At 42.1% G+C, this 21,952-nt stretch overlaps 1 protein-coding gene across 4 annotated transcripts in view; it reads left to right on the forward strand.

The window, feature by feature from the left end:
• LOC106096024 (longitudinals lacking protein, isoforms H/M/V) overlaps positions 1-21,952 on the forward strand; it is a 284,269-nt gene that overhangs the window by 12,615 nt on the left and 249,702 nt on the right. The gene's annotated exons all lie outside the window — the stretch shown is intronic.

The raw sequence follows: 21,952 nt of genomic DNA on the forward strand, positions 1-21,952 counted from the left end.
GTTTCGCTAATAGAGTGGCATGGTGGTGAGTTGTAAGAATGTGTATGGGAGCTAGCATGTACATTTTTAACTTTTGCATTTCTTTTGTGTTTTTTCCTTGCCAAAGCATTGTTTTTCTTTCCTCTTGCTTGCATCAACCACTGACAGATTCTACAGCCCACTTTTTCTGTTCCACTTGCCTATTGTCAATGACAGCATGCTTATTGTTTGAAAGAGAAATGTTTAAGTATTTGGCCAATGTGTTTTGTTCATACATACACACATACCCATGTATTATAAATCTGGATATGCATATAGGTACAAACAGATATGTTATCCCTTTTCGATTAATGGACAAATGTAAATTTCACTTTTCATTAGTAGTCAGGCAATGATCATTTCGAATGAAATATATTGAATACAGAAATTTGAAATGTTTTCCCGCTCAAATAATCACTTTTTATATAGAACTTAATTACACGTTCTTGGCTTTAAGCAGGAATTTATTAAATTTGTGTCAGAAAGGTACGATTATTTTATATAATGCTGGCCACATTTGTGGGGAACTACGCCATTTGAAAAAATGGTTGTTGTTGTAGCAGTGTGCTGTACACTGAAGTGGCACCCCTTGCCGATTAAGGACTTCATCCAATGGCAGCCGGTTGTACGCACCGGATTGACCCGATGGAATCTTCATCGGCAAGGGCTGCCGCCTCAGTGTACGTGTTCGTCTTTTTTCGTCATAGGAGAGGCACATCCCGGAGTGCCTTCTCCGTATGCTTTTGGTCCGTGCCGGGATTGAAAAGAACCCCGGACCCTGGTTCTGTTCCGTTTGCCAGAACCGCCTTCATCATCGGTCAGTGTCGGTGAGGTGTAACCGGTGCTTGGAGTGGGTACATTTCCGTTCTTGCTCTGGCCTAACTTCGCTACGGGAGTATAGTCATACTGGCTATGTCGCTAGGTGCTGTGCGAACATAGCCAGCAGTGGGTCACAAGCGTCGCCGTCATCGCCTTCGGCGTCCTCGTCGTCGGACTATGTGACCCCGCCGACCTCTCCCGTACGGCAATTTATGCAACGACAGCACCCTAGCCCTACTATTGCCAGGCCAGTGCCGGGAAGTGTATCGTTCTTCCAGTTAAACTGCAATGGACTGCGAGGCAAGATTGATGAGATTGTAGATTTTATGAGTCGGAAGAGCATATCGGTCGCAGCGATCCAGGAAACAAAGCTGACTAACACCTGCAGCTTGCACAGTTGTCACGGCTACAATGTGCCACGTAAGGATCGCTCAAGGAATGGAGGTGGGGGATTGGCCTTCGTTATACACCATTCCGTGCAGTATAGACCTATCTCGCCTGCGCTTGACGCTAGTGACCCATACATGGAATGTATGGGGGTAGCAGTCAGGTCTGGTACTGCCGAGACAGAGATATACAACGTGTATATACCGCCGGTTGGTAGCTCTGTCCCGCCGGCCAGGCCTACAGCCCCGACATAAGTGGGTTGCTATCTGGCCATAGTCGTCTGGTTCTGGGGGATTTTAATGCACATCACTCGTCATGGCATTCTCCCCTAGGTAACGACCAGCGGGACATAGCTTTGGCAGAGCAGATAGATAGCTCCACGTTTTGCACGGTGAATGAGGATGCCCCCACTAGGATTACGAGGAGGTGCAGCAGCTCGCCAGACATCTCAATCGCTTCCCCTGATCTCCTGAGTGACGTATCCTGGCAAGCCGTCATCTCTTTGGGGTCAGACCACCTCCCCATAATCCTCACCATCGACCGACCACCCGACTTCATAACCTCTGGGCGCCGGACGTTCATCAATTACAAGAAAGCCAATTGGACTGGCTTCAGAGAGTATACCAATCGCCGCTTCAATGAACTGCCACCCCCCTCTGATGTGCTTGTGGCCGAGAGGAAATTCCGAGACATCATCAACGCAGCAGCCGCTCGCTTTATTCCAGCCGGTCGAATACCGCAAGTGCGACCCAATTTCCCGGCGCAAGCTGTGGTACTCGCAGACGAGCGTGATGGGATTCGTGCTATGGACCCCGCTAACCCCAGAATCAGCGAGCTGAATCTGGAAATAAACAGGGTAGTCAACGAACATAAGCGGAATTTGTGGCTGGAACACTTGGAGCAGTGTAACTTAGGCACCGGTGCAGGCAAACTGTGGGCCACTGTTAAGTCTCTCTCGAACCCCGGTAGACGGGACGACAGGACCTCAGTCACTTTTGGCGAGATAACCGTGACTGATCCGAAGAGATGCGCCAGGTTGTTCAACCGTCAATTTATTGTGGATCCCGAGAGAGACAGGGCAAGGAGGAGAGCCATTCGCCGTATTCGTGGTCTCCGAGCCGATGAACAGCCATCACAATTTACCGTGGGCGAAGTTACGAATGTCATCCGTGGCGCCAAATCTTGCAAGGCGTTGGGCCCCGACGGAATCTCTACATTGATGCTAAAGAATCTGGATTTACCTGGAGTTGAGTACCTTACCACTGTCCTTAACCTGTCATTGAACACTCTTATAGTTCCCGATGTCTGGAAAATGGGCACAGTGATCCCGCTACTGAAGCCTGGTAAAGACCCGAGTTTGGGGGAGTCGTACAGACCGATCTCCCCTCTCTCACCAGTGGCAAAGACGCTTGAGGCATTACTCCTCCCGAGCCTCGTAGGTGAATTTCCATTCGCCGAGCATCAACACGGATTTCGGAGACTGCACAGCACAACAACAGCTTTGCATGCCATCACCACACACATTTGCGTGGCTTCAATCAACCCAGGCCATGTGATAGGACGGTCCTCGTGGCACTGGACCTATCGAAGGCATTCGACACGGTCAGCCATGCCAAATTATTTGAGGACATCGCCAACACGTCCCTCCAGCCAGGCCTGAAACGTTGGGTCCCGAATTATCTGTGTGGCCGCCAGTCATTTGTGGAATTTAGGGATAAGAAGTCGAAACACCGTAGAGTGAAACAGGGAGTTCCCGAAGGTGGGGTGATATCTCCGGCTCTGTTTAACCTCTACCTATCCTCCATCCCACCCCCTCCAGACGGCATAGAGATCGTATCATATGCGGACGATTGTACGATCATGGCATCAGGCCCCCCACCCATTGATGACATCTGCGATAGGTTGAACGTCTACCTCAACTAGCTTGCCTCATATTTCGCTGCAAGAAATCTGAAGATATCCGCCACCAAATCTTCAGCCACACTGTTCACTACAAATAAGCGTGAGGTGAATACTGAGCTGACTGTGATGGTCGATGGAGAAATGATTCCGACCATCAAGTGTCCCAAAATACTTGGCGTCACATTTGACAGCTCCTACACTTTCTCCCCACATGCCACAGCAATCTGCAATAAAGTCAAAAGTAGAAACAAGGTCCTCAAGTCACTCGCTGGCAGCACTTGGGGTGCAGACAAAGAAACCTTGTTGACCACGTACAAAGCAATTGGCCGGTCTGTGTCAAGTTATGCAGCGCCAGTGTGGTCACGTCAACTGACACGCAGTGGAATAATATTCAGATCTGTCAGAATGCCGCCCTCCGAACTGCGACGGGCTGTCTCCTCAGTTCTCATGTGGACCACCTCCATCAGGAGACAAAGATCCTACCCGTGCGAAGACATAACTACATGCTGTCTAAGCAATACCTTTTGGGCTGTTATCGCAGAAATCATCCAAATCATCATCTTGTGGATAGATACCCACCGCCCAGAAGCCTTAAGGTAGATCTACACGATCTAGAGCGTGAGGTTCAGCGCTACAAGAGAGAACCTCTAGATCAAGCGGCATATCAAGCGGGTCTGAACAACATTCATGCAGACACGGTAGCAGACGCGTTAATTGGCTACCGGGTGAATGTAGTTTTTGGAGAACGACCGCCACCCATTGCACCCGAAGAAATCGACCTCCCCCGGCAAACCAGAGTGGTTCTGGCTCAATTACGTTCCGGCAGATGCAGCCGCCTCAATTCCCACAGAGCTAGGATTGATGCCGACGTGCAAGATGTATGTCCCGATTGTAACCAGGGACCGCACGATACACGTCACCTGTTTAACTGCCCGACCAGACCCACTCGACTCAGACCCAGATCCCTGTGGACGCACCCCATCTTAGTCGCGGAGTTCCTGGGTCTTGACACTCAACAGAATCAAGCAGACGAAAGATAGTACACAATAAACTGCTACAACAACAACAACAACAACAACAAGGACTTCATCGGGTCAATCCGGTACGTACAACCGACTGCCTTGTGAAAAAATGGCATGGCAGCCATTAAAATGGAATATTCATTGGCAAAGTATAAAGTATCTCCCGTTCCTAAAATGGAATGTACATGGGAAATTGAGTATAGTAGTAATATACCCAAACAACTAGTAGACTAAACAAAGCATACATCCTCGCCACACATCCTTATTTAGGGATAGTCAATCATTCTATTCCTGAGGCGAAATAAGATAGATACTGTTTTACTGGCATTAATAGCTAGGTTATTGTAAATCATCCAATCAGCAACGCCTATAAGACAAGAATTAATTTTACTTCCTCAACAACAACTCCAGACGCCTGGAGTCAAACCATGTTTACATACCAAATTTGATCCGAATCGGAGGTACTGAAAGCGCATTTTAGCCAAATAGTCTTTCATATTGTCATATCGAGAATGTAAATTAGGGCAAATCCGGTGCCCGGTCTCACACAGACAGAAACTACGCGACAGCATTGTTATGGAGCTATCTATTAAGAGTCCCATGATAACGGTGAACACCAAAAAATTGGAGCTCAAAATTCCACCTGTGTTGTGCTATCAGTTATTCCGAGCCGGATGCGAGTAATGTGGCTTAGCTTAAAGGTCCCCCGCCTGGCAACGGCAGTGCCAACCGCTTCACTCGGTAACCTATGGTCCATTGTGTTCGTCCTTAACTTTACATTGGCCGAACGTAGAATACGTTCCAAGCGCTTCGATCTTCTGTGCTCGTTCTATCATCTCTGACACCAAGTTTTGAGGTGTCTCTCATCACTTGATCTTTCCATCGGGCTCTTGGCCGTCCCGGTTTGCGTGTACCATCGTGATCGCCTACAAAAGACTTTGTCGCCGGAGCTTCTTTATTCATTCTGATAACATGTCCTAGCCTACGCGACCGTTGAATTTTGATACGTTAAACTATGCTAACGTCGTCACTCTCTATCAATGCAAACTGGCCCATAAATTTTACTCACAGCACTGCCTCGTCGGCTTTTACAAGTTCCCATGCCTCGGAACCATATAACAAGACAACAATCCCATGGTAGTCAGTTGCACGCACCGGATTAACCCGATGGAATCCTTCATGGCCAAAGGCTGTCGCCTCAGTGTACGTATTCGGCCTTTTTCGTCATGGGAGAGACAAATCCCGGAGTGCCCTCTCCGCACGCTTCTGGTCCGTGCCTGCATTGGTAAGAATCTCGTACCCAGGTTCTGTTCAGTTTGCCAGAACCGCCTCGATCATCGGTCGGTGTCGGTGAGGTGTAACCGCTTGTTGTTGTAGCCATGTGGAGGTGGCAATCCTCGTCAAGCTCCTGAAGGTAAGCGAGTTTGTTCCGGTCCAAAAGACCGATCGCCGTGGGAACATGGTGGTCATTGGTTATTTAAAGGCGCCAATTAACTCTCCTTGTCATATCGTGCATCATAGGCACTCAGTATTTGTGCAAGAGCCGGTTCCGCCCGACCTCTCACTGAGATTCTCCGCTCGATACCGCTGTTTGTCCGCGACTGCCGTTGCAGCTACTCCGCATGGAGATATTCCATTATCCGCAACTTGTGGACACGCCCGGTAGCTCGCAACTAAGCTTCTCGTGACAGCAATGAACACCACACAGATAGGAGCTCAATGCACCAGCCTGTGTGGTGCTCACAGCTATCCTGTGTCGGGAGTGGGTAATAGTTTGCCATTGCGCCGTTATACCTTCGGGACCAATGGTGCTTTCTGAAAGCAGGTGGGTCAGTCGCGTGGAGTATGCCGTTGCCAATTGTTGCAGCTTTTCGAATTATAATTTCCATGCAGTGTCAAAAAATGCAAATTGCTCATGAATATTCCATTATGGAACAGGGGCAAACTTACATACCACTGAGTGGTATGTATATATCTTTGGTTTGATCAACCCAGATGCGGATTGTGGCTAGTTTCTTATCCACTGGAAAAATATTTTTATCAATCAATTAGATGTCAGATGTCAACAATGGGTAGGGGGCTGATGCCATGATCGTACAATCGTCCGCATATGATAGATCTCTATGCCGTCTGGAGGCGGCGGAATGGAGGATAGGTTGAGCTTAAACAGTGCCGGAGATATCAGATATCCCTGTTTCACTCTACGGTGCTTCGACTTCTTATTTCTAAATTCCACAAATGACTGGCAACCACACAGATAATTCGCGACCCAGTGTTTCAGGGTTGGCTGGAGGGACGTGTTGGCGTTGTCTTCAAATAGTTTGGCATGGCTGACCATGTCGAATGCCTTCGATAGGTCCAGTGCCACGAGGACCGTCCTATCACATGACCTGCACTGATTGAAGCCACGGCAAATGTGTGCGGTGATGGGATGCAAAGCATAGACTGAATAGCACAGTTTTTGAAATCCATGTTGATCCTCAGCGAATGGAAATTCTCTTACGAGGCTGGGGAGGTGTAATGCCTCAAGCGTCTGTGCTACTGGTGAGAGAAGGAAGATCGGTTTGTACGACTCCCCCAAACTCGGGTCCTTTCCAGGCTTCAGTAGCGTGATCACTCTGCCCATTTTCCAGGCACCGGGAACTATAAGAGTGTTCAAAGGCAGGTTGAGGACAGTAGTAAGCTACTCAAGTCCAGGTTAATCCAGATTCTTCAGCATCAATGTAGAAATTACTTCGGGGTGATTTGGCACCAAGAATTACATTCGTAACTTCTCCCACGGTAACATCGCCTCGGAGACCATGGATAAGGCAAATGGCTCTCCTCCTTACCCTGCCACTTTTGGGATGCACAATAAACTGACGGTTGAGCAACCTGGCGCATCTCTACGTATCAGTCACGGTTACGTCGCCAAAAGTGACTGATGTCCTGTCATCCCGTCTACCGGGGTTCGAGAGTGACTTAACAGTAGACCACATCATGCCTAAACCGGTGCTTAAGTTACATTGCTTCAAGTGTTCCAGCCACAAATTCCGCCTATATTCGTTAAATACCCTGTTTATTTCCAGATTCAGCTCGCTAATTCTGGGGTTTGTGGGGTCAGTACAACGAATCCCATCACGTTCGTCTTCGAATACCACTGCCTACGCCGGGGTATTTGGGGTATTCGACCGTCTGGTATAAATCGAGCGGCTGCTGCGTTAATGATGTCTCGGATTTTCCTCTCGGCAGCTAGCACATCCGTGTACCACAGTGTATAAACATAAAGAAAGATAAGCGAAAAGTCGGCAAAGAGACCGAAAGAAGTCCTACTGACTCGAGGGCCGCCCCTTCAATAACTCCAGACCCTTACAAAAGTCCAGAATTACTCGGGGTACTAAGATTGAAGAGAGCTCAATGAAAGGAGTTCATATAGAACCCTACGCCTCACCCCCACCATCGCGAAACATTGGTATAGTAGACCGTCTCTTACTTCTCCTCATCCCCACAGACCCTTCAGATATTCTCAACGTCCCGATTTCATCGTCCTGCCAGCGACCTGAAAATGCAGTCGCAAGTCAGGAATCCCACCAACATTTCAAGGTCGTACTTCCCCAGCCCACAGGACCTTGGCTTTCCTGCAGCACACGCCGAGTTGGCGCCATCCCAAACAGCCAACACAAAGGGGGCTTCACCATGGGCATCAGTGTACAACACACAGCTACAACAACAACAAGACTTTCAAGAAACTCGCAGCCGTTTGTAAATGGTTGGCCGGCAGGCCGAACTATGCATTTCACTTGAATGGTTCGTATGTGGAATCGACTTCCTGATGAACATTCAGAGATTTATAACAAATATTTGCAATAAAACAATTGTTTTTTTCCATTTATTTTTTGTGATAACATTTCCAAAGTTTGCTCCCTGGGTCCTGTTGAATAATGCGCAATTAAAATTATTTCCTCAGCAAATGTACGACCCGCTCCCACTTAACAACGACATTCGTACCCCATAACTAGTTCGTCTGCGCTTTGTGTAACAATTGTAACAAAGCATTTTAGCCACGAAAATTTCAGCGAAACTTCACAGCAATGTATGTGGGGCTTATGGGGACCATTTTAGCCTGGCACAAGGGCAAAGCATACGAGAAAGAAGAAAAAAAAAAGAAAAACATGGAAACAACTAAACTTGTTTCACAATTTTAGCCTTTTGTGCGCCACGAGCAGACCTTGAAAAGACGCTGTTGTGAAAACGTAAATATGAAAAAAGCTGCAGTCAGTACAACCATAAGCAACCGATGGCAAGAAAAAGCAAGGAAAACAATGTTGTGGTGCGTTCAATGTTTTGAGCGCTAAATGAAAAAAAGGATACCAAACAATGATCCAGTAAAGGCGAGGAAGAAGACTAACAAAAATAACTGTGGCCATAATATTTACTGGAATACGTTTTCACGTTGGCAGCAAACAAGCCAGTCAAACCGAAACTCTGAACGAGCTCTAAAAAGTTTGTAGCGTGATGTGTTGCATTGTGTGCCAATGCGAGTATTGTTATGGTTTTCGATGAAGCCTTTCCATGAAAATGGCTAAAGTTTGCATAGAAGAGTTTTATTTAAATCGTCGTACCATTCGTTTTCGAAGTACCTTTATTGTGATTTTGCTAGTATTTTCGTTTTGTTTTTTTTTCTGCTTCATGTAACTCCTTTGAGCTTGGGCATACAAGGGAATGAATGTACAATAGCCAAAAAGACAATAGTTTTGTGTCATACTGTCGTAGTACGTAGTAGGAGGATGCTTTACTTCTTCTCTCTACATAAAAACAGATCTAGCATACTCTTGCAATGAAAAACATATTACCATACGATAATACTGCGCTATTGCGTCTTAAATGGCATCCATTTGTGCATTTGGTTTGAAAGTGTATCAGCTAAATATCGTGGCATTGAAAATATCGTTTACTTGGTTGTTGTTGGGTTGCCCAAAAAGTAATTGCGGATTTTTCATATAGTCGGCGTTGACAAATTTTTTCAACGGCTTGTGACTCTGTAATTGCATTCTTTCTTCTGTCAGTTATCAGCTGTTACTTTTAGCTTGCTTTAGAAAAAAAGTGTAAAAAAAGTATATTTGATTAAAGTTCATTCTAAGTTTTATTAAAAAATACATTTACTTTCTTTTAAAAAATCCGCAATTACTTTTTGGGCAACCCAATATTAAAAAAAAATTAATACTTAAAAATTTAATATTTCGTCGCTTTTTCGGGTAAAACAAAATTATGGATTTCATTAAATGTGTAAAATTTAGGTTTTTAACATTTTTAAATATCAAAGAAATTACTGATAAACAATGATGAGACTTCACCATTAATTCGTTTGCTAAATTCTGCTAAATATCCCCATCCAAAAACTCTAAGACTTGGTTGAGGTCTTGGAACACGACTGGGCTAGACCTAGGGGTCTGAATGTTAACCCAAAGAAAACCGAAATCTGCCTGTTCACGAGGAAGACGAAGGTGAGCCAGTTTGACGCGCTACGTTTGCTCAACAAAACGATTTCTATATCCGACAAGGCCAAATATTTCGCAGTGATCTTGGGGAGGAAACTAAACTGGAATTGTTGTTTTTTGTTGTTGTAGCAGTGTGTTGTGTTCTATCTTTCGTCTGCTTGATTCTGTTGAGTATCCATATCCAGGAACTCTGCGCCTAAGATTGGGTGCGTCCAGAGGTATCTGGATCTAAGTCGAGTGGGTATGGCTGCCTTGTTAAACAGGTGACGTGTGGTCCCTGGTCACAATCGGAACATATATCATGCACGTCGGCATCAATCCCTGCTCTGTAGGAGTTGAGGCGGTGCATTCTGTCGGATCGCAATTGAACCAGAAATGCTCTGGTTTGCCGGAGTAGGTCAATTTCTTCATGTGCAATAGGAGGCGGCCGTTCTCCAAGGATCACATTTACCCAGTAGCTATTTACTGCATCTGCTACCGTGTCTGCATGACTGTTGTTTATACCCGCTTGATATGCCGTTTGAACTAGAGGTTGTTTTTGTTGTAGCAATGTGTTGTACACCGAGGCGGCAGTCCTTGCCGATGAAAAACATCAGCGGGTCAATCCGGTACGTACAACCGGCTTCCATGGAATAACGATCAAGAGGTTCTCTCTTATAGTGCTGAACCTCACGCTATAGATCATGTAGATGCACAAGATGATACTTTGGATGGTCTCTGCGAATTTGTGTCAGGTGTGGTGACTATATCTCCACAATATTTGAACTGTATTTTACTTTGTTAGTTTTTAAAATAATATAGTCTAAGGAGCCTTTGGATTTATTGTAGAAAATACTTTTTATGTATTGAAATAAAATTTCCAGTTTTGTTTGAAATTGTTAAGATTGAAACACGAAGTTCGGAGAATATTCTTTTAATTTAAATTGTGGCAGTCCTACAATTTGGTGACCCCGACGTGATAAAGCATCTGCAGTTACGTTTTGAGAACCAGGGATGTAACTTATGTCAGTAGAAAATTGTGCTATAAAATCCAAATGATTTCTCTGCCTAGGAGATGCTTTCTCCAGCTTTTGTTTGAAAGCGAATGTAAGAGGCTTATGGTCAGTTAAAACGATGAATTTTCTTGCCTCCAATAGATAGCGGAAATGTTGCACGCTTTTCAAAAATTGCTAAAAGCTCACGATCATAGGTACTATATTTCATTTGTGTAGGCGTTAGTTTTTTAGAGAAAAATCCAAGTGGTTGCCACGATCCATCTACGTATTGCTCCAAAACAGCTCCAATTATAGGACGAGAAACATCAGCTTCTGTCTCGCATTTTGAGATAAGTAATCTCGGAAATGCAAAACACTATTTGGGCCTCGAAATTTTTCAAGACAAGAATTTTAACTTTTGCATACGCCAACGAAAATATATTACTGATATATTGAAGGAATACGGTATGGAAAATGCAAAAGAATCAAAATATCCGTTGGATCCTGGCTACGGAAAAACCGAGTCTAATCTTCTGATAGACAACACCAAATACCAAAAATTGATTGGATCGCTTTTATACCTTAGTGTTAATTCAAGGCCGGACATTGCTGCGAGTGTTTCCATACTTGCGAGAAAAGTAAGCTGTCCCACTCAGGAAGATTGGGCAGAGTTGAAACGCATCCTGAAGTACCTCAAGGGAACAATAAATCACTTTTTAAAGTTAAGTTACAACAATTCTGAGGACAACATATTGATTGGATACGCCGATGCGAATTGGGCCGAGGATAAGATAGATAGGAAGTCCAATTCTGGATATGTGTTCCAAATAAATGGTGGTTCAATAAGCTGGGCTTGCAGAAAACAAACTTGTGTTTCACTGTCCTCTGGAGTACTGTGGTGACTATATCTCCACAATATTTGAACTGTATTTTACTTTGTTAGTTTTTAAAATAATATAGTCTAAGGAGCCTTTGGATTTATTGTAGAAAATACTTTTTATGTATTGAAATAAAATTTCCAGTTTTGTTTGAAATTGTTAAGATTGAAACACGAAGTTCGGAGAATATTCTTTTAATTTAAATTGTGGCAGTCCTACACTGGACACTAAGTGAAACCATCAAGTGATACGAGGACCTCGTTTCTACTTTTGACTTTATCGCAAATTGCTGTGGCATGTGGGGATAATGTGTTGTCAAATGTGCCACCAAGTATTATTTTGGGACACACGTTGATCGAATTCGTTTCTTCATTGAATATCACTTTCAGCTCATTATTCACGCGTATCTGTAGTGTAGAATGTGACTGAAGATTTGGTTGCAGCTGCGAAATAAGAGGCAAGTTCGTTGAGTCGGACGTTCAACCTATCGCAGATGTCATCAATGGGTGGGGGCCTGATGTCACCCTATTTTTCAACCTAACCTAACCTACCCTTTGCCTATGTAAAATAAATAAAACTAGTAAAAAAGCATTAAGTCCGGCCGGGCCGAACTTTGGATACCCACTACCTCTAGTATATATGTAAGTCCCATTTCGTCACAATCTGGTTAAAATTGGATAACTTAAACACCCAAATTCGGCACGGGCATACATCACTATTCAATTTTGTGGAACAAAATGTTGGTCTATCGTGAGAATATCGTTAGGCTCAGAAAAACTCACTGTTTACAATTTCAGCGAAATCGCGTAATAAATAAAGCTTTTATTGGCTTCAGACCCCTTATCGGCAGATTGGTCTATATGGAAGCTATATATAAATATTGTCCGATCTGAACCATATTTCGGACATATGTCAGGATGCTAAAAATAACTCACTGTTTCAAATTTTAACGAAATCGGTTAAAAAATAAAGCTTTTATGGGCTTCAGGCCCTTTATCGTCAGATCGGTCTATATGACAGCTATATAGAATGTTAGGAGGCTTAAAATGCGCACCATTTCAAATTTCAGCGAAATCGGATAAAAAATGGAGCTTTTATGGCCTTTAGACCCTTTATCGGGAGATCGGTCTATATGACAGCTATATCTAAATATGGACCAATCCAATCCATATTTAGTTCAGATGTCGGGAGGCCTTAAATAACCCACTGTTTCAAATTTTAACGAAATCGGTTAAAACATAAAGCTTTTATGGGGTTCAGGCCCTTTATTGTCAGATCGGTCTATATGACAGCTATATCTAAATATGTACTGATATAATTCCTATTTAGGTCAGATGTCGGGAGGCTTAAAATAACCCACTGTTGCAAATTTCAGCGAAATCGGATAATAAATAAAGCTTTTATGGTCCACCACCGGAGGCCACCGTAGCGCAGAGGTTAGCATGTCCGCCTATGACGCTGAACGCCTGGGTTCGAATCCTGGCGAGATCATCAGAAAAAAACTTTCAGCGGTGGCTTTCCCCTCCTAATGCAGTCAACATTTGTGAGGTACTATGCCATGTAAAACTTCTCTCCAAAGTGGTGTCGCACTGCGTCACGCCGTTCGGACTCGCCTATACAAAGCAGGCCCCTTATCATTGAGCTTAAACTTGAATCGGACCGATCTCCCAATAAGATCCAGCATTTGGTCATGTTTGTAGATGATTTGATAAAAGTTAATTATTTTCCAATTTAAGCGACCAAAAAATGTAAATATATTATAATTTTTATAAAATAAATACTTCCACGTCCTATTTTTAGCCTAGTTTCTTGAAAATAGATGAAATTTGTTTTTTTACGATTGTTAAATTGCTGCGGGCAATAACTCCCACATTTCTGTTCGAAGTTTCGAATAGAATTAATCGATAACGGATACCATAATCCAAAAAATGCGAAACTCGACCGTAATAAGTCGAATACGGATGAGCGAATTAGGGCCCAGGTTATAGACTGATTTGGACCGTATTTGGCACAGTTGTTGAAAGTCGTAACAGAACACCGCATGGAAAATTTCAGCCAAATCGGACAAAAATTGTCTTGTAAGGACTCAAGAAGTCAAATAGGGAGATCGGATTATATGGGGGCTATATCAGGTTATTGACCGATATTAAGCTTACGTGGCACAGTTGTTGGAAGTCACAACAGAACACCGTATGCAAAATTTCAGCCAAATCGTACTACTTGAGTAGTTTTTTTTACTTATGTTAGAAAAAGTACGTCTTATGCATAGTGTGATTATTTATAGGCCTGATGGCTTCGCATTGCATGAAATGAAATAAATAAATAAAAAAAATTGCGGATTCCAGGGGCTCAAGAAGTCAAGTCGGGAGATCGATGTATATGGGAGCTTTATCTAAATCTGAACCGATATGGCCCATTTACAATCCCCAACGACCTACATCAATATTAAGTATCTGTGCCAATTTTCAAGCTGCTAGCTTTACGCGTTCCACCGCTATCGTGAATTCGGCAGACGGACGGACGGACGGGCATGGCTAGATCGACTCAGAGCATCAACACGATCGAGGTGTTACAAACGGAATGAAAAGATTAGTATACCCCCATCCTATGGTGTATAAAAAGCATATTGGCTGGGAGACTCGAAATGAAAGATTTTAAAATGTGACTAAATAAAATCTAAAGCTATAAAATACAGCAATAGTTACTCTAGCTGCTTAAAGAACGGAAATAAAGAAATAAATTTCTTTTGAATGCTGAAGGGCTTACAGCAAAATTTTTTAAATTTTGATCTTTCAAGAATAATACTATTGTAACGTTCAATAAGTATCTGGGATTTTCTGCTACTATTACGAAAGTTGATAGTGTTGAACAAAAAACAGGGCTGTCCATATTTAATAATGCAGAGGAGATAATATCGACACCTAACGTTTATGTAATGCTCAATTGAGCAATGGTAAAATGTTGCTAATCGCTTTGACATTGATTACCATAGACGTAACGTAAAAGAGCTTACGGTGATTACAAGAATTTGCTCCTGAATACATTTCTAAGCCATATAAAATATGTGGAATTAAAGGGTGATTTTTTTGAGGTTATGATTTTCATGCATTAGTATTTGACAGATCACGTGGGATTTCAGACATGGTGTCAAAGAGAAAGATGCTCAGTATGCTTTGACATTTCATCATGAATAGACTTACTAACGAGCAACGCTTGCAAATCATTGAATTTTATTACCAAAATCAGTGTTCGGTTCGAAATGTGTTAAAATTTTGACAAATTTTGTTCAGCGATGAGGCTCATTTCTGGTTGAATGGCTACGTAAATAAGCAAAATTGCCGCATTTGGAGTGAAGAGCAACCAGAAGCCGTTCAAGAACTGCCCATGCATCCCGAAAAATGCACTGTTTGGTGTGGTTTGTACGCTGGTAGAATCATTGGACCGTATTTTTTCAAAGATGCTGTTGGACGCAACGTTACGGTGAATGAACACATTTCGAACCGAACAATGATTTTGGTAATAAAATTCAATGATTTGCAAGCGTTGCTCGTTAGTAAGTCTATTCATAATGAAATGTCAAAGCATACTGAGCATCTTTCTCTTTGACACCATGTCTGAAATCCCACGTGATCTGTCAAATACTAATGCATGAAAATCCTAACCTCAAAAAAATCACCCTTTATAAGAGAATGCGCTATGAAACCTGACCTGACCTGACTTCTCCATGCACTCTATGTTGGGGTCACTAGCGCCAGGCGAAGGCGAGATGGATCTATACTGCACGCAACAGTGTATCAGCTGCCTCCTGGATCGCTGCAACCAATCTGTTCTTCCAACTCATAAAATCAACTACCTCATTCATATTGCCTCGCAGATCATTTTAATTCAATTGCAAAAAGCATACACTTTTCGGTACTGGCCCGGCATATTGGGACTGGGTTGGTGCTGTTGCGTATATTGCCGAACGGGAAAGGTCGGAGGGGTCACATTGTCCGATGACGAGAACGTAGAAGCCGACGACGACGCTTGTCCCGGAACGGGATAGAAGTGAGCACCACACAGGCCGGAACATTGAGGTCCGTTCTGTGTGGTGTGGTCACGGACAATCATCGGTATCGAGCGAAGAGTCTTAGAGTCGAAGAGCTTTTGCATAAATACTGAGTGCTTAATGCTCGATATGACAAGGCGAGTTGTTGGCGCCTTTAAATAACCAATGACCTTGTTCCCGCGGGCGGCGATCGGTCCTTTGGACTGGAACGAGATTGACGAGGATCGCCATCTCTACATGAAAATGTGGCTACAACAACAACGTGGCTACACGCAAAAATCACACACTCCATGCACCGGTTACACCTCATCGACCGACTGATGATGAAGGCGGTTCTGGCAAACCAAACAGAACCATGGTTCAGGGATCTTTTCAATCCCGGCACGGACCAGAAGCGTGCGGAGAAGGCACTCCGCAATGTGCCGCTCCCATGACGAACAAAGACGAACATGTACACTAAGGCGGCAGCCATTGCCGATGATGGACTCCATCGGGTTAATTGGATTGTATTGTTGTTCAGCGACAGATTTCTTAAAATTTTTAACGGCGAAATCAGCGGAAAGTTTGGCAATGTAGACCCATCACAGATATTATCGAGGTGGAGCCTGATACGTTGGCATACGATACGATCAGTTAAGCTTAGCGACCAGACAAATAATTTGCGATCCAACGTTAGGTCTAGCTGGAGGGATACGATAGCAATGTTCGTGGCATTGATAACATCATAAAAAGGCTTCGATAAGTGAAGAGCCAAGAAGACGTGCTCATGCCACGGCTGTGCCATGTTGAGGCCTCTAGTATTATATGCATTGATGGGGTTCTATGCAATTTACGGAATCCATGCCGCTGCTCAGTACATGGAAATTCTCTAAATATTGTAGGTTCGGAAAGAGTACTGACTCTGCATTTTCGTTACTGGAGAGAGAAGGGAATCCGATCTGTAGGATTCTTCTTTGTTCGAATCCTTCCCTGGCTCCAGTAGCGGGATCACTCCCCCCATTTAGGAGTAAGGTTAAGGACATTGACAATGTACTAGACTCAGGGATTCCACGGGGACATATAAATTCGATCTATCACTGCTACATTGTCAAAGGCGATTTAGGTTCTCTTAATACTTTGGCCGAGGTTTGGAAGTGACTTGGCAATAGGTCACATCATACCGCACCTTAGTAACACTTCGTCAAGTATTCTTGCCATGAAGTTCGCGTATTACGTTGACCACCCCATTGGTTTGCAGAGTCAATTCCCTAAGAGAATTTGACAGAATTGTGTGTTGTAGACTGAGGCGGCAACCCTTGCCGATGAAGCCCTCCATCGGGTCAATCCGGTACGTACAACCGGATGCCATGGGATTGTATGTACCGGAATTATGGATAGGTTGTCCGATTCTAATGGAATGACAGGGTAGCTTTTTTTTTTATAAATTTTACAACAGGAGGAAAGAGATGCTAAAACTTTTAATTACTTCGACATTTCTCGAGCTTAAATTTGCCTCAAATGATTATTGTAGGCAATCGTCTCTCTTAAACGTAATATGAAAAATAAGCCCTTCGAAACAAGAGTCAAACTGGTTTGATCTCAAAGATCACAACAAACTCTAGTCATTAAAAAGTAAAGGTAAAGCGACAACCTTTTAGTACTCGTAGACGGCACACAGCAATAACTTTTTGTTTGTGCAATGCATTCAAAAACTTTGTACAGCTTTTAGATATGAAATCCCCTTAAAAACTGTTTATATCATTGTGGTTAACTTTTCTAAATTTGAGATTAAACGAAAAAATAACTTTTTTGTTAACTGCGGTGCTGCCAATTGTTGTAGGAGCTGCAACGGCGGCCGCCGCTGTCACTGCACCAACCAACGTGCTACATGGCCGTTGTACATTGATTTTAGTTGCTGTGATGGTTCGTTGTACTTGTGGCTACGGCACCAAATGCCAAATGCATGTATTGAACTAAGTCAAGCCAGGCAAAACAACAAGTTGTTGGATGTAATGTTGTTTGTGGACGAGAAGTTGTTTTTCCATGATCCCAAAGAATGGCAGCTAAAAAGTTTCTCTTTTTTTCCATAGCCGTTGCAGTGCCATCGAACGTTCTTTTTCTCTATGTTTTTGTTTTTATTGCAAAACTGACTGAATTGTACTGAATTAACCATCCGAGGGTTTTTTACTTTACATCGCCATGTGAATGCCATATATGGCTTTGGTAGGGCACAGCCAAAACTTTTCCTTTTTGGCGAATTAAATAAACAGTGGCGCGAATGTTTTGTTGGTTCAGGCACGTTTACGTTGTCAGACGCTGAGTTAACTGGCACTCCTCTTGGCGGTAAACAATTTCATTGCATTTGAAGAAGGGCTAAAACATTTAAATCAATACATTTTTTTTTTGCATTTGTTTGGGCGCTTTTTCTTGAACCTTTTAACTGAGGAAACTGAGTAATGAGAGCATTTAGTGAATATAGGGAAATCGGAAAAGTATCGACAAAATCTATCCCATATTTGTATCTAGTTTCGAAAACACCATCTATGTAAATGCTGGAAAATGTGCCGAGTTCAATTGAGGGCTATCATACAGCTCAGCAATTAAAGATAATTAAAACATTTTGAATATTGATGAGTGGCAAATATAAGGGGTTCTGTGTTATTCAGTCACAAAGAGTGAAATCAATAAATGTTTTTAAGAGAGAGCCGATATTTAAGACCAAGATAGGTTTATGTGTTTAGAAGTTTTTTGGACTGACATCGCACAGTGTTGCCTTGGTGGACAAAAATGCAAAATTCGAAAACGAAAAAAAAATTGAAAATTATTAGTAATCCTTTAATCTTTTGATTAATCTTTTTAAACCAACCACTGTAGGATAGGGGGTATATTTATTAGTCATTCCGATTGCAAGGCATCGAAATATCAATTTCCGACCCTTAAAGTATATATATTTCGCATCGTCGTAAAATTCTAAGACGATTTAGCGATGTCCGTGCGTCTGTCTGTCCGTCTGTTGTAATCACTCTAGAGCTTTCAAAAATTGAGATATTGAGCTGAAATTTGGCAAAGATACGTCTTTATGATGCACGCTGCTTAAATTCTTGAACGGGCCAAATCGGGCCATATTTGGATATAGCTGCTATGTAGACCGATCTGCCGATAAAGGGTCTAATGGCCATAAATGCTTTATTTTTTATCCGATTTCACTGAAATTTGAAACAGTGAGTAGTTTAAGACAACTGACCCAAATATGGTTTTGATCGGACTATATTAAGATATAGCTGCCATATAGACCGATCTCCCGATAAGGGTCTGAAAACCATAAAAAGCTTCATTATTTACCCGATTTCGGTAAAATTTGTAAGAGTGAGCTGTTTTGAGCTTCCCAACATCCGACCCAAATATGATACAGATCGGTACAGCTATATGATATAGCTGTTATATAGACCGATTTGCCGATAAAGGGTCTGAAGCCCATAAAAGCTTTAGTTTTTAACCGATTTCGCTGAAATTTGAAACAATGAGCTATTTTTAGCCTCTGACATCAGTTCTCAATATGGTTCAGATTGGACTATATTTAGATGTACTTGCCATATAGATGGATCTCCTGATAAAGGGTCTGAAGCCCATAAAAGCTTTATTTTTTATCCTATTTTGCTGAAATTTGAAACAGTGAGTAGTTTAGTGCTTCCTAACGCAGTACCCAAATATAGTTCAGATCGGACTATATTTAGATATAGCTGTCATACAGATCGATCTTCTGATAAGGGATCTGAAGTCAATAAAAGCTTTATTTTTTACCCGATTTCGCTAAAATTTGAAAAAGTTAGCTGTTTTGAGCCTCCCAACATCCGACCCAAATATGGTACAGATCGGACTATATTTAGATATAGCTGCCATATAGACCGATCTGCCGATAAGGAGTCTGAATACCATAAGAGCCTTTTTTTTACCCGATTTCGCTAAAATTTGAAACAGTGACTTATTTTTAGCCTTCTGACATCCGTCCTAAATATGGTACAGATCGGACTATGTTTAGATATAGCTGTTATATAGACGGATCTGTCGATAAAAAGTTTTAGTTTTTAACCGATTTTGCTGAAATTTGAAATTAAAAGCTTTATTTTTTATCCGATTTTGCTGAAATTTGAAACAGTGAGTAGTTTAAGGCCTCATAACGCAGGACCCATTTATAGTTCTGAGCGGACTATATTTAGATATAGCTGTCATATAGACCGATCTACGGATAAGGGATAAAAGCTTTATTTATTATCCGATTTCGCTGAAATTTGAAACAGTGAGTAGGTTGAGGCCTACCAAAATCCGACCTAAATATGGTTCTGATCGGACTATATTTAGATATAGCTGCCATATAGACTGATCAGTCGATAAGGATACTGAAGCCCATAAAAACTTTATTTATTACCCGATTTCGCTGAAATTTGAAGCTGTGAGTTTTTCTGAGCCTCCTGATATCCGATTTAATTTCCGTATATGAATTTGATTATGTATAAAGTAGGTATAAGTTTTTCTATTTGGGAATGTACTCTTAGTAATGGGTTTTTAGCCGCGATGGCTTTTGTATTACTATCATAAGTAAATAAATAAAAAATAAGAAGATTAAAAAAATATTTATGTATGACGTTTACCTTCAACTCGTCGATGTTTTCGTACGAAGGCTTTTTAACAAATGAATGCTACATATTTTTTTCTCAAAAATCAATATTTTTGTTTTTGTTTATTTAAGCAAAATGGATTTTTTTTATAATTGGGGTACCAAAATAGAATAAGATCCTAATGTGGCAATAACTGGAAGAGATTGGTTTATGGTTTATATGGGAACTACATCAGGTTATATACCGATTTGCACCATCCATGGCGGAGAGTCATAGAAGAAGTCATTGTGCAAAATTTCAGCCAAATCGGATAATAATTGCACACCCTGGAGGCTCAAGATGTTAAATCGGAAGATCAGTTTATATGGGAGCTTTATCAGCTTATAGACCAATTTGGACCATACTTGTGGTAGTTGCTGAGAATTTTAACAGATATCATCTTGGAAAACTTCAGACAAATTGGGTAATAATAAACAAATCGGGACGAATTTGGAACATACTCCACTTTTTTCTATAACACACTCAAATATATCACTGTGCAAAATTTTAGAACTCAATGTATACTCTAACTATAAATACACTAAGAGGCAACACTTCCCATTGGTCGGTTAAATGCCATGACAATATAAAATATAGACATTTCCCAAAGATATTTATCTATAAACAAGTTGCCATTTTGCATTTTTGTAACCCTATCTTGAAGGTTCGGTCAGGGTCTGGCCTAGATTTTTTTGTGAGTTAAAAGGAGCATCTGGGAATCATTGGAAAGGTGTGGTGTTCATCGTCGGGACGAGAAACTCAGCTGAGCGTCCACAGGTTGCAGATAGTGGAATGTACTCCATACGGAATAACTGCAACAGTAGTCGTGGACAATCAGCGGTATCGATTGGAGAGTCTCAGTGAGAGGCCGGGCGGCACCGGCTCTTGCGTAAATAATTGTGTCTATGATGCCCAATATGACAAGTCGAGTTATTGGCGTTTTTAAATAACCAATGGCCATAACGTTTCCACGGCGATCGGTCCTATAGACCGAAACGAGCTTGCTCACTTATAGGAGCAACGATGATCGAAACCTCCACAACAGCATGGGAAAGAAGCATCGGTGTCATTACAGGGTGGTGGGAAATAGGGCTGTTGCCAAGCTAAACAGGAATAGGTCGCTGGCCACTGCAATTTCAAGTCGTTGACGTCTCGATGGACAAAGGAGGGAGGCAGGTTTGCGAGGATGAGAAGAAGTTAAAGATGGTTGAGAATATATTATGTCATTGCCCTGAACTATTATTGTTATTATAATTAGAACAAAAGGCTTTAAAAATGAAAAAAAGTGAAAAAATAAGTAAATAGATAAAAATACCGCGAATGATGCTTTTGATTATGGATGAACACCAGGATTCCTTTCACACATAGTTCTCCCCCAAATCTGGGCTAATTTGGCTCCGTCGATGAGAGCTACCTTCCGGCCAGCCCGGAATTCTTTCTTCCTTGACATGGTCGCTGGTTTATTTAAGGTCAAAGCTGCTATCACATGTTATGTGCACTACATAAGTGCTGTCACTTTCTGTATTATATACGTCAAATACGAATGGAGCGCGATCTAACCGGCATTTATTCTCACATGTATTGTATTTGTTTAAAGACATGTTTTAACATGAATGTTCGATGAAATAAGAGTTCGCTTTAATCGAAAGAGTTACATATTTTTTCGAAAATTAATTTTTCACATAAATTTTTGTACGTATCATACGATATGTACAAATTTCAGAATTGCTTTATTTGAAAATACATATGACAATAAATATCGTGTGATAGCAACATAAGTATGGAGTATTCTA

Source organism: Stomoxys calcitrans, chromosome 5 (genome assembly GCF_963082655.1).
Source record: "Stomoxys calcitrans chromosome 5, idStoCalc2.1, whole genome shotgun sequence".
In the NCBI taxonomy this organism is placed as follows: Eukaryota; Metazoa; Arthropoda; class Insecta; order Diptera; family Muscidae; genus Stomoxys; species Stomoxys calcitrans.